The 13830-nt window shown below is 37.4% G+C and overlaps 1 protein-coding gene across 4 annotated transcripts in view; it reads right to left on the reverse strand.

Annotated features, from left to right (window-relative positions):
- Positions 1-13830, reverse strand: part of ankrd10a (ankyrin repeat domain 10a) — a 54766-nt gene that overhangs the window by 15589 nt on the left and 25347 nt on the right. The gene's annotated exons all lie outside the window — the stretch shown is intronic.

The following is a 13830-nucleotide window of genomic DNA, read 5'->3' on the forward strand; positions in this document are numbered from 1 at the left end:
CATTCTGCTCTTGCAGTGAAGTTTCATCTTGTTTCATCTAACATTGCCAACATCTAAACCCCTCATCAATTTTTGTTTGGTTTAGCTGTCTCACACCACACCCTACTCACTACCCCAATTTCATAAATAGAACACAACACATGACCACCATGGAGCCTCATGCCTAAGCACAGACCAACTTCCACTACCAGCCACTTTACACACACCCCTCCAATTTCTCCATTTTTAATATATCTTTCAAATTCATCACTTGCCATGACCCGCCAACCCACATACACGCTGGAAACACCCAACTTCACCTACTCACCACATCCTTTCTTCCTCCAAGACATTCCTTCATGTCAGAAGTATTTTAATGTGAATTTCTACCCAAGTGCGTGGACTAGATTGTTATGAAGGAAAAAACATAGATACTTTTGGATTATTGAATTCTTAAGACACAACTTCCCAAACTTGTTTATGGTCCTGCAGATTTAAAAAAAATCAAGGATCACTTAACTGAGACAGAGGATTAAAAGCCAGAATTTCATGAGAGCAGATAAAACTTGTTGCCAGTGTTTCAGGGTGCATTTAAAAAATGAAATGTGCATACGTACTCAAGTTTTTAACAGGGTGTAAAATAGCAACTTATGAAGGTTAAATCTGCAATCAGAAATTTGTCATAGAACAAGTTACAACAAAGTCTGCAGTGAGCTTTCAGTTCCTGACTAAACTGTACACTTCAGAGAAATAAACAGAAAAGCATATCCTTAAGGCAAACACACTAATGATTTTATTAAAAATATTTAAAGTGGCTGAGGTTACAACTTCTAATTAGATTATTGCTCATTTAGCTTTCCTGAGGAAAAGGTGGAAATCAATGAAATTATAGTTAATCAAGGCCAGGCCTCTTCAGTGAACTAGGCAGAGCCCCTCAATAAAGTAATCAATGGGCAGACAGAGATGGTCCAATTGTTTATTTAACTTCCATTTACAGATTTGGCAACCATTGAGCAATTTTACAAACTCACACTTAGGTGGTCAAAGTTACAGGTGACAAAATATTTGATATGGCAGAATTGATTGGCAATACTGACAATGCAATTTACTGATAAATGCCTGCACAAGTACAATAGCAAGTGTCAAGAAGTAGCAATGTTTGTGGATCAGATATTTACATACAGACACACACACACACACACACACACCATGAAAGAAAACAATCTGGATCCAATAATAAAGCATCAGACATTTAATTCATCAAGAGCTAAATGACAGGAGATGACAGAATCCATCCATTCCTCTTGTGTTTGTGCAGAAGAATTGACATCCACATCTGTACACAAGCCAGAAATATGCTAACAGGGGATAATGAGCCATTTATTTTAATAGAGGGTGGTGAATCTGTGGAATTCATTACCATAGATGACTGTGGAGACCAAGTCATTGGGTATAAAGTGGAGACTGATAGGTTCTTGATTAGTAAAAGTGTCAAAGGTTATGGGGAAAAGGCGAATAGGGTTGAGAAGGATAATAAATCAGCCATGATGGAATGGCGGAGCAGATTCTATGGATGGCCGAAATCTGCTTCCATGTCTTCTGGTCTAAATCTAATCTCTTCTTCAGCCCCTTCAACACAAACCAAATTCAATGACTAATGGGGAGGGGGGGGGGTCTATTGGGTGGACTTTCAAATAATGAGCATTGTTTCCATCCCAAGGAAAAATAAAAGACGATTGAACTGCCCAAAAAGAAGTTTTGATGTAATTATCCGTAACTGGGTAAACATTCTTAGATCACTTGTAACCCACAAATGAAGCAAAGTGTCTAGCGAAGGATCTCTCAGTGAACTAGACTGAACATGTTGATAAGCAATGGAAGGTCTATTTCCATCTACACAGATGAAAGAGTAGTACTTGGAAGAGGCTGGAGAAAATGTCAGCTGATGCACAGGTGACATCAGCAAATGGTAATGCCATGGTCACCGAGTACCTCACAGAGCCTGCACGACACAGTGGATATAAAATTCATATACACCCACCACAGGCTAACACTGGAAGGTATAATCTCAATCTTACAAATTAGTTTCACCACCTACTTCATCTAAAACAGCAGTGTTGATAGTCAATAGCATACTCCAGATAAAATGACTCTTTTAACATTATCATCAGCAATGAAGATGAGTCAGATTTCCTGAGGGCATTTTCTTGTGGAACCAAAGTTTTAAGATGAGGACAGGCAAAGGATAGAATATTACATCAAAAAAAGCCCGTCTAAAATGAATTGAATTACTTTTTGGGCACCATGGTCTTTCAAGAAATGCAGTAAGAATCAACTTGCTAGTTGATGGGAGCAATGACACCAGTGTTCGTAAGTTGCTGTAAGACACATGACATAATTCTGCACTCTGAACAAAAATATCTAATGTTGATGACCGCAAAAAATAGTTCTTACTTTTCAGCAGTTGGTGAAATTCTTCAAAACATAAGACAAAGAAATGGGCATTCTTGAAGTGTACCAAGGTTTGCAATAAATGAAGAGCAATTCGGATCCAAGTTTAATACACACGATGACAACTAGTGTACGAAGTTTTAATTAAAGTAAAAGAATATTTGAACATTTATTGTTCCTATTTATTACTGCATCATTTTCCCCTCCAAAAGCGGCAAAATGTACACAACACACACAAAATGATGGAAGAGTTCAGCAAGCAGTATCAGTAGAAAGGGAAAAACAGTTGATGTTTCCAGCCGAGACTCTTCGTCAGGACTTGCTAGGCTCTAACCGGCTAATTCTCTCACAGAGATACTTGATGTCTACGCTCATGGGCCAACAAAGTCAAGAAAAATATTAAATGTCATACCATGTATTGACCCATGAACCCGCAATGCCTGCAGCCAAGATCTCAGAATGTTATTGACCAAGTCTGGCCATGACCTGTAAGCCTAATGCTTCAACATCAACTTGACAGAAGCACAGCTGGAGGTTGCTGTAAAAGAAAAGAGTGTGAAGTAGCACTGTGTAAATTCCTCAATTCCTTGGAGTCTGTTTTTGGGGGATTAAACAGAAGAGATTGAAGTAGCAAGTTTACATCAGTCTGCATGTGGTCAAGGTCTCTGAATAAAGGAGACATAAAGTCACTGCTAAATCAGTTTATTTCACTGTGAACGTGCATCCATGATGTTATAGGGTTTGAAATCCGAATGTCTTGCTGAATGGGAAACAGTGACAAAAGGAACATGAATGTTAGTGGTAAAGGAGGAAGAGTCAGGTAATGCAATGCACAAAAATTGGTCAATCATGGTGAAATGGTCATAACTCCCGCAAGCAGATCACTGCATCGGGAGTTCAGACCAATGACGTGCCAAAACTACTTCGTACTAGCTTAACAGAAGGAAGTTCATACGAAGGGCAAAACTTCAAAATGGATTCAGAAACGTGAAGAACCTTTAGCCACACTGGAATAGCTATAAATACATGTGGAGCCAGTGCCAACTTCCTTGTAGATGACGACTGCTGTAGAAAATAAACTAATTCGGAAGGGGGTTGTAGTAGATAGACAAATAACAGTCAATGCATTGCCAGGGATATACCAACAACATTGCTAACAAAGATTTTCTTATATAGATATGGCATAAAAACATTTCAACTCCACTTCCCCACATTGCATTAATTTCCACCATTTACTCTTAGTTTCCTAACTCTCAATTTTAATTGGCATCTTCAGTTGTCAAGCACTAAACAAATGCTTTAGTACTTTGGTTAAAGTTGAGTTTCAAAAGACAGTGCTTAAAAGTTGTGTAAATAAGTATCAGGTTCTGGTTTCTAGTACAAACATTGAATTGCAGGGGAAAGGGGTTAATAATAAGTGTGATGTTAAAATAAGGAAATGTAGTTTTCAACTATCCTGTTTTTGGTTCATTATACAAGTTCATAAATCTAAAAATGATTATAAAATATATAATGCCATTTTCAAAAGCAATCCATTGAAAAAATGAAACACGTCAGTTTAATTTAAATATTCAATATTCAAATATTATAGAATCATGAAAAAAAATCTTGAGCTGATCTTCAGATTTTAAGTGTAAGTACTCAGTCATGGCATCTTGAGGAGGAAAAAGGCCATTTGGTCCACCGTGTCCATGCTGACTAGCTGGCACACATCCACATTAGTTCCATCTTCCAACACTTGGTCCATAGCCTTCTGTGCCTTGGTGATTCAATTGTTTGTCTAGACACTTCTTAAATGATGTTCTAGCATTTGCATCCAATTCCTTATATAAATGCAATAACTTTCACTGGTGACCTCAAACTTCTCTATTTCAACTGCTAATTAATTTAAATTTAAAAATAGCAACTCTGCTCAAAATCCATTCAGAACAGAGGCCTCGAGGCAGCTAGGTCAATGCTAATAATGCCAGATTTTAGCAGCTGACTAATTCATAATTTAAGTTATGCAAATGCTGTAAATAATAATCTCCACTGAAGTACTGTACAATCAGTTCAAAATATTGAAATGTTAACTGAAGAATGCTTACCACTTAGACACAGGATTTATTCTTCCTACACTATGTGCTTCCAAATCAACTCTGATGATCTTAAAACAGGAGTAATGCTTCTTCACATCTTCCATCATCATCTCTAGCTCTGCTGGATCCCATATTTCAATAACGTCTCCTGGCATCTTCAGAGTACACTTGTCTTATTCCAATTAACAATACCTTCTGGACAGTTAATCTTTCATGCCTCATTTTCTGGGATTTGTTAAGTTTAATTCTTCTGAAATGGCTATTGCATTGCTTGTTTATTTTCAGGGCCCCGCTTTGGTTTGTAAAGATCAGCATGTATTGCCTTTGCTGAACTGTCTTGAGCTCATGTACCTTGAACCGCTGCAGAGCTTCTGGTGAAGATACAGCCAGGTGTTGATTGGTAAGCAGTTCCAGGAGTTAGACCCAGAGATGTTCAAAGACCATTTCTATGTTAGGACGGTGTATAGCTTCAAGAAGAACCTCCAAGATGGTGGAATTCCCTTTACCTACAGCCCTTTGACTTCTCAAAGACAGAGTCCTTGGGCTTGAGAGGTGCTGTTGGCAACTAGAGTATATTTTGTAGGAGTGTACAGCAGCAACTGTATGCCGGTGGTGGAGGAAATGGATATATCCGATGGTTGATGGGTTGCTAATTAAACAGGCTGTTTTGTCTTGGACGGTATTGAACTTGCAATGTTGTGACTTCTCTCACCTCGGTACGTGGAGAATATTGCATCCTGCACCTGACTTGTGCCTTACAAGATGGTGGGTTTCAGGAGAATGAGCATGCCATGAAATGCCTAGTCCATGAATTGCTCTGGTAGCCAAAGAATTTATATGGGTAGACCAGTGGTGATTCTGATCAATGCTTACCTCCTGGATATTGATGGTGATTCATTGATGACAATGCCACTGAACACTTTTACTGAAAATTACCTGGCATTTTTGTGGCAGATTACTTACAGCTCCTATCTGAACAATGTTTCAGTCTTGACTTGAACATTTTCAGAAAACTTTGATGGATTCTGGTGCTGATCTGTGAAAGTAGTAATTGCTCCCTGCTACATTACCTTCATGACAATCTAGCTTTCTGCCATGATCCCATCTTTTCTCTAGCTTGTTGTACAGATGTTCCTTACATCATTCTTCTGCCTATGAATCTACCCTTCTGATCATGTTCCAGCCATTTCAACTCTCCAAAATTCCAAAGGCCAAATGATGTAGCATTGACTATCTCAACTTTCAGCTCAGATGTTCCATCCTTGATTATGCCATGGCCCCAATCTGACCTTGTTCTTTCACCTCTTTGTGATAGAATTTCAGTACTTATTCTAAATCAATTTCCAAAAGAATGAGGCTGAGACTCATTTACCAAACTTTGTTCGCAACGCCAAGCTCTTTAAAGTCAAGATTGTTCATGTTTCATCTTGTGCTTTTATCTATCATGACACTGGGCTCCCTTTTGAAGACAAGTCATCCAAGATCACTCACCAGTTGAAGTTCAAGATTTCCTCAATAACAGATAAAACATGGTAAGAATCTGGAGTTCAATAATACATACTGTATATATGGAGACTATTTGACCAAATATAAAACATGCCATCTTTTCTCGAACCCCACCGTCCGTCCACCAATTTGCTCTGTGCCATGAATGCTTTCCGATGGAGTTTCAACCACAACAGAATCACAAATGGAGACCCAAATCACCTTTAAGCTTATAACATCCCTTAAAAGTGAGGGGGCAAAATATACCTTCTGAGCTGAACTGATCCAATATACTCTCATTCTAAAGCAGCAGTTTTCATGAGATGCCTTGTCTATTCACAGCTCAATGGGTAGATAGATTCTACGACTGTAGAATTTTCAAACAATTCAATTTTTGTTTAATACAGGTGTCAAAGGATACAGCAGGAAAAAGGAATTAAGGGAAAAGATAGACAGTTTTGAGGGCAGAATACTCCCTTCCTGTCCCATGTAAGGCATTAAGAGCACCTCCCACATAAAATCAACAGCACAGCAGCAACGAGGTCAGTCAGCTGCCACATTTGGTAGGATTGACACTGGAAGATCCAAAAAAAACCAAAGTGACAGAGTGACAAACAGTAGGCAAAAATAAGCTCCCTTCCAATCTTCTGCTTCAGTTACTCAAATAATACAATGAGACCAAAGCCTGGGGACAAAATCAGCTCAAACTTCCCAGACTTGATCTAAACTTGAGTGAAGTGAATTAAAGAATTTGACATAATATCCTTGAGATGCTCTAACATGCACCACATGGAATCTATCACTGCAAGAGACAAACTCCTGCCTGAAAAAGCAACATGGATCCATTCTAATTTGGCTACTGGCACAGCAGGTCCACAGCATTGGATCTTCACTCAACCGTGGAACATCTGAACAGCAAAGCTGCATACATCTGGATGTTCTTTATCGATTACAGCTCAGCGTTCAATACTATCACTCCCTTAAAACTAATAAATAAGTTTCAAGACCTTGGCTTCAATACTTCCTTTTGCAATTGGATCCTCGATTTCCTCATTTGCAGATTCCAGACAGTTCAGATTGGCAACATCTTCTCCACGAAATCCCATCAGCACAGGTGCACCACAAGGCTCTGTGCTTAGCCCCCAGCTATACTTGCTTCATATTTAATGACTGTGAGGCATAGCACAGCACAGCTCTAATGCTATATTGAAGTTTGCTGACGACACCACTATTTTGCTCGAATCAACATACAGGAGGGATAGGAGGGAGATTGAAAATCTGGCTGAGTGGTGTCACAACAACATCTCAATCAATGTCAGCAAGACCAAGGAGACGATTATTGACTTCAGGAGGAGAAAACCAGAGATCCATGTGCCAGTCCTCATTGGAGGATCAGAGGTGGAGAGGGTCAACAACTTTAAAATCCTCGGTGTTTTCATTTCAGAGGATCTATCCTGATCCCAGCACGTAAGCACAATTATGAAGAAAGCATTTATAAACAGCGTAAATGTGGTGTCTTATCAGGGGATATGAGGGTATTTCACAAATGTTTCATGAATCCAAATACAGTCCACTCTTCAGTAAATTTATGGCTGTTATGGCTTCCCAGTATAATTTAGATCATTATATATTCTTGCACAACAGAAGTCTAGGTAGAGTTCCAAACCAGCTCCAAGTTGACAGGAGGAAGGGCAGTGGAAGGTGACTTAATGCTGCAATGCTGCAAGTGAGAATCAGCCTAAACCGAAGAACTAATGCCGGCTAACCAGGGCCCAGTGTGTCTCAGATACCAGTTTCTCTTCTGTATGCAATAAAGAATAGGTGACCACTCGGAAACAATGCACTCATTCTATAATCACTTGAAAGGAGTCCAAGGAAGTACAAGTTTACCATGGCAGGTAGGAAGTTAGTAGCATAACCATTTGGATACTTTAACAAATATAAATTAGATTGCTTTTGAAAACTCAGTGGGAAATGAACCATAAATTTTGATTTGGGTAAGTTTAAAATTCAATTTGGATTTTCAAACATCAAATTCCCAAAACTGGCTTTCTAAAATTTGCTCAGAGGTTGCGTTATCCAAGTTACGTTGAAGCATAAGTCAATAGTGGAACCTGAATTTAAGTTGAAAGTCAATTTTAATAAATTCCAAAATTAGTGAAACAATTTTCAAAATTCAGAGACAAGATTAACAGGTTCTAATGGGTCACAAATTCCCTCTAATGTGAAAGACTTCAACAGAGAGAAAGAGAATAGAGGGAATTTAAAAGAACTGGTGACACTTGCAAGTTTTTCTAACATATGATGTTAAATTTAATGCTTAAGTCAACACTGTTACTGCAGTTTTCTCCATAGTAAAGCATATATTATTTCCTATATGATTAAACAGCAAGTTTCATATCGCTTTCAATAATCAAACTGGACCTGGTTACAATCATGCGTCAATTAATTTCAATAAGTTTTTTTTCTTGAAATATTGTGTATAACTTACATTAAAATATAAAGTTCTCAACTTAACTATATTAGTTAACATATCTGAAGTAATTTAAAATTATGGTAAACAAAGCATGCACAACTAAAAGATCTATAACTCAGTACCTACATAGCATTAAAACCAATCACCACAACAAATACCTCAACGGTATGCCTTGTGTGCTGAGGGGAAGCGATACTGCGCACTCAATGCCACAACTGTAAGGTTTCCATGAAGCCCCTGTGGCAGTTTCAGCGTTTCTATTGGGAGTGATCCCCCTTTCTAGGATTACTTCAAAATCAAGTCAAATTCAAATTACGTAGCTGGAAAACATTTGACATTTTTCAATCTCTTAAAGACTCAATTCTCTGCACTGTTACAGTTACATGGGCAATGGCAAATAATACAGACCAAGGGGTACTGGTGAACGTAATCTTAACAATGAAACAAAAACATGAATACATCTTAATTAAAATGTTTAACCCATTTCATACTATTTTCAAGTCCTGTACTAGCTGTACATGTAATACTTCATCCATTCATGTGGAGAATTTTAATTTCTGTAGCAGCAAACACTAATGTGGGCTCCATGTAGACTGAGGTTTGTAGAATTATAATGCTGCTATAAAAGAAGACAGAATTAAAGTGCATGTATATGGATCATTTCTCTATTCAAAGTATTTACTTGAAAAAGATGGACACATTTTACTCCAGATAATTCTGAAATTAGTTCAAAAATCATTATAATATAATGATTTTAACCTGCAGCTCCCACTTTCTGCAGAGATCCTGATATTCCAAAGTTCTGTTTCAATTAAATGGTGTATTGTTTCACAACTGTACTCAGCAACTTCTCTCTTCAGAAGTACGGGACTCCCATTGCAAGAATGGTTCATAGATTGCATCTAGCATGATTACGTGGCCAGTGTCATACATTTAATCCAACAATGAGCAACTTGAAACACAACACCCAAAGGAATAGCCAGTGTTCTGTCATCTGCTTTCCTGCTCAATTACATTAATACCTCCACCTGGTTCATTCTGACTGATTGGATGCGATGTATTGAAATGTAAAAACCAATATTTTTGCTAAGGTGACTTTGTTTTTGTTTATATTTTGGTTATTTAGAGATATAGCACGGAACAGGCCCTTCTGGCCCAATGAGCTATGCCACCCAACAAGCCATCTATTTAACACTAGTCTAATCACAGAATAACCTACTAACTGGTATGTCTTTGGACTGTGGGAGAAATCTGGAGCACCCTGAGGAAGCATACGTGGTCATGGGGAGAAGATACAAAGTCCTAACAGACAACACCAACCTGCAATAGCATCGCACTATCTATCTGTGTGCATCCAAAAGGAATCTGATGCATTGCAAAGACAAGACTACCCTCATGGCAGGATGTGTATGAATGCCACGAACAATGGAATGTGTGGTACTGTTTCAATATCTGCCTAAGCTTTTCCTACTGGTTTCATTCCTTTGAACTGACTCACAGCTACTCGCAATGGCAGGTATTGATTCCATTAATCAGAAAAGTTGGTTTCTATTTGAAGCTATCTGCCACCTTAATTTTCCTTTCTCCATCCAAAATGTCACACATTTGTTAAGCGTCCAAAGTTCTCTCTGAATGAACATATTCCACTTCCTTCAATTAATAGACTGGATCTGAGCACAAACACCATTCTGAAGCTGCACATTGCTTCCAAATAACCCTGCAGCATTTTCAATGGATCACTCTGCATTCCGTATACTTTGCTTCCTGATTAAATAATGCTCCTGATACCTCCAGCATGTTACAAAAGAAAATTGATCCATGGCCATGAAAATCAGATTCTTACAGTAACACCACTAAAGTTGAAAGACAGAAATTAACCTGACTGTGAAGAAACACTAACCATCCAACCTGTGCACCCATCATCCTGATAATAATAACACAGATGGAATACAGGAACAGGTCAGAATTTCTCCAGTATTCCTGATCACCTACCTCTGTTAAATCTGAATCGGGAAGAAAGATTTTAGATCCTTGTTATATCTAAAGAACCAGGACAGGCAACCATGACATCAGTGGTTGACGACAAGTGTACTGGAAAAATCAGTAAACTACCAACAATAATCATAGTTTCCAAATATCTTACCATCGTTAATTAGTTTCTTCTTCTGCGACAGTTAACAAAACTAATAGATGAAATCATGTGAGATTGGAAGTAATGGCAACTGACAGGTATTGTGCTCAAGTAAGTAGAAGTGAGAGATAAAATTCTATTTATTTTTGGCATCTGTGAGTGGAATACCTAATCAGGGAACAGTTTCAATTAAAGTTCTGCAGAAAACAGTTGCATCCTTATCAGGTAAAAATGTCTCAGAAGAGCTGAACAAAATCAGATGAGTAGCTACACTCTTCATTGAGTTCCAACAGAAACCTCTCACCAGCAAAACCATACTCCCTTAATGGAATGTATAAGTCAGCTGAGAACAAAAAATTCAATCACCATGACCAATTTGTTGAGGAACGAAATATTTCATTCTACTTGTGTCAAAGAAAACACAAAATGTTCACAATGAGAAAAAAACCTTTTCTTGATACAGTCTGATCAGTTACTCTTTCCAATGCACTTTAGCTCATTGCTTTCAAGTCCTCACACAAGACTTTTTATTTTAATATTTAAATCATGCTGGTCTTTCATTCCAGTGTATTTGATCTACTGCTAACTTTTTCAGTTCACTCAAGCCTTAATACAATGAATTTTCAGTAATATAACACTTTATTGCATCAATATTAGTTCCTCAAGTTATTATAATCTTGTAGATCTCTCTGGCTTTGTTTGTTCTTGCGTTAAACAAGCATAATCATTCCACGCTACTTTTCACTCAATGTATTTCAGCACTGGCACATTTGGCTTTGTATTTATAAGCAGTACTGAGAATCTTTTGTGCAGCTGCATGCATCTCTGCAAAGGTGATTTTTAAAAAATATATAGTACCCAAACAATTTGTTCTCACTTGTTTCAATTAACTTAATTAAGCCATTATGGATAAAGAGATTCCACAGACAACTCTCACTGAACTCTACACCTGCTTAACACTGAGTTAAACTACTACTACCGGAAGCACAGAGGTATATCATATTTTTAAACTCACTTGGATTCTCCCACATTTTTCCCTTAAGAGAGCAAGTGTTTTTCACAGAATTGAGACTTCAAAACTAAAATATTTTTAGGGTAGGCTCTGCTGCAAGTAGCTTGCCTTAAATAGCACTAGGCATATGTACAAGTACAGCCAGTCAAAATACAAAAAGCAAAATACCTGCAAATTACCACCACTTTGAAATTTTTATGGAAAAGTTAATTGGAAAATAATCACTGTAAAAACTGGTTTTGATATGAAGCTTGTATTGTCGAAATGGGCGGTAACATATAATTGTAATGGATGACTGATGTAACATGACAACTGTAAACACATCCAGAGTGAAAATATGCAATAGATTTAATATCAGGCTTCAGAGTTTATCAAGTCCTTGGGAAAAGAAATTGAGCAGGAAGGAGAAGTAACAAAAAAAAGCAAGCAAAAGTTGAGACTACAGTCTACAAAATCTTCAACTGTGTAAAAGGAAGACCAAACAAAATTCAAACATACTTACTACGCTAAGAAAAAGCACTCGATCTACACTAAGAAAAATCACTTAAATCACTTGATTAGGAAATATACTGTAAACTACTGAAATCATTGAAATATTTAAAGTAAAAACTGTAATTATCACTTACTTAACAACCTTAAAATATGGTTCAGGGTGCTATTGTGTTTGTGCTGTTTTATTTAAAAGCTCTAAAAAAATGAAACAATAAAAGGCATAAATTCAGTATGGTTCTTAGGGAGTTAAATTGTTAACTGAATTATGAGTAAGTGATCAATTCCACCGCGCAGGTCTTACTTAAGTAATTGTGGAACTCACTTGGGAACTCAGGATAAATCCAAACGAACTGTTGACTAATGTCATTAGGCACTACTTATGGGAGTCATCGCTTCCAGTTGAACAGGACCACGGCTTTGAAGGAACTTATATTAACTTTTACGAAAATCCAGTAAGAAAGTTCCTGATGAACGTGTCTGAGATCAAGCTTCATATTCGAGCACACGAGACCCAAAGATTATTTTTCTGGCTGTTTTAAAACTCAAATTGAGGGTTATGATGCCTCTTAGGGATGCATCAACAGTAAAGGCAATTCACAGATATACGACTATGTGTTCAGGTATAGAACAAGACTGTTTATAAATACAATTTGGAGATCCTGCACTTCATAAACAAGGAGATATTAGTAGGGCAGCAGGGGAGATATTTAAATTTAAGGCCAAGCTCCTGATCTATGTTCAAGTTGTTAACTGTATCTGACAGAAATACTCCTTGTTTCAATGGGTGGGAGTGGGGAAAGAGTTGAGTGGGAAAAGGTATCCTCGAAAAATTAGAGTCAGGTAAATGGCTAAATTGATAGCCAGGTTAAGCAAAAGCAAACATTAATGAAAGGTATGCATCTTTCATTGTAGAATTAACTACTGTAATTTTTAAGTAGTTCACATATTGTTGCATTTAAGGGCTAATAGAAAAATTGGAAAACTCAGTCAAAGGTAGGCATGTCTTGTAGAACAAGCCAAGCACAGCTTGGCACAGGGTACACCTCTTTTTAATGGAGGAATTCAAAAAATTGGGGGAAGTAATATCTCTACCTTAACTCTGCAAAAGGATTAAAATCCTACATCCAATTAAGATACTTGCACAGAATCATTCAATAAGGCTCAAGAAGCCAAATGAATGGGAACCCCTTACATTCATTAAACTACTTTAAGGGTTTCAAAAACTAGCAAAAACTATTTTCTCAACACGCTGGGAGCAATTTTTCATTCAATGGAGGTAATTATTCCTGTGGTGTTTTTGTTGTAACTCTATTTAAGCATTTTCAGAACTACATTTGCAAGCCATTCAAAATAGCCATTGCAGAATGGCACATCAGCTCCCACATAGTCTTAGGTAAACATCTAAAGTTTTAAGGTGAGTTATTAAAAAAATAATGGGCATACAAGAGCAATTTTATGCTAGCTTAAATTATTAAAACTTTATAAAGTTTAATGTTTAATAAATTAACAGCAAATTAAGTTATTTTCATTTAGTATCACTAGGTTAAAAGGAGCTTTATGGAACTAATATCCTAAATGTAATCTATTATCCACTGCAAGTATGCCTGAGGTCATTGCAGGCACATTCCCCACTCTAAAGTGCTGTGGAAGCTGGCCTATGAATACACAGCACGTGCATTCTGGGCATTTGTGTAGTTCTGGGTGTGTCGGGAAAGCACATTCTTTA

Source organism: Hypanus sabinus, chromosome 5 (assembly GCF_030144855.1).
Source record: "Hypanus sabinus isolate sHypSab1 chromosome 5, sHypSab1.hap1, whole genome shotgun sequence".
In the NCBI taxonomy this organism is placed as follows: domain Eukaryota; kingdom Metazoa; phylum Chordata; class Chondrichthyes; order Myliobatiformes; family Dasyatidae; genus Hypanus; species Hypanus sabinus.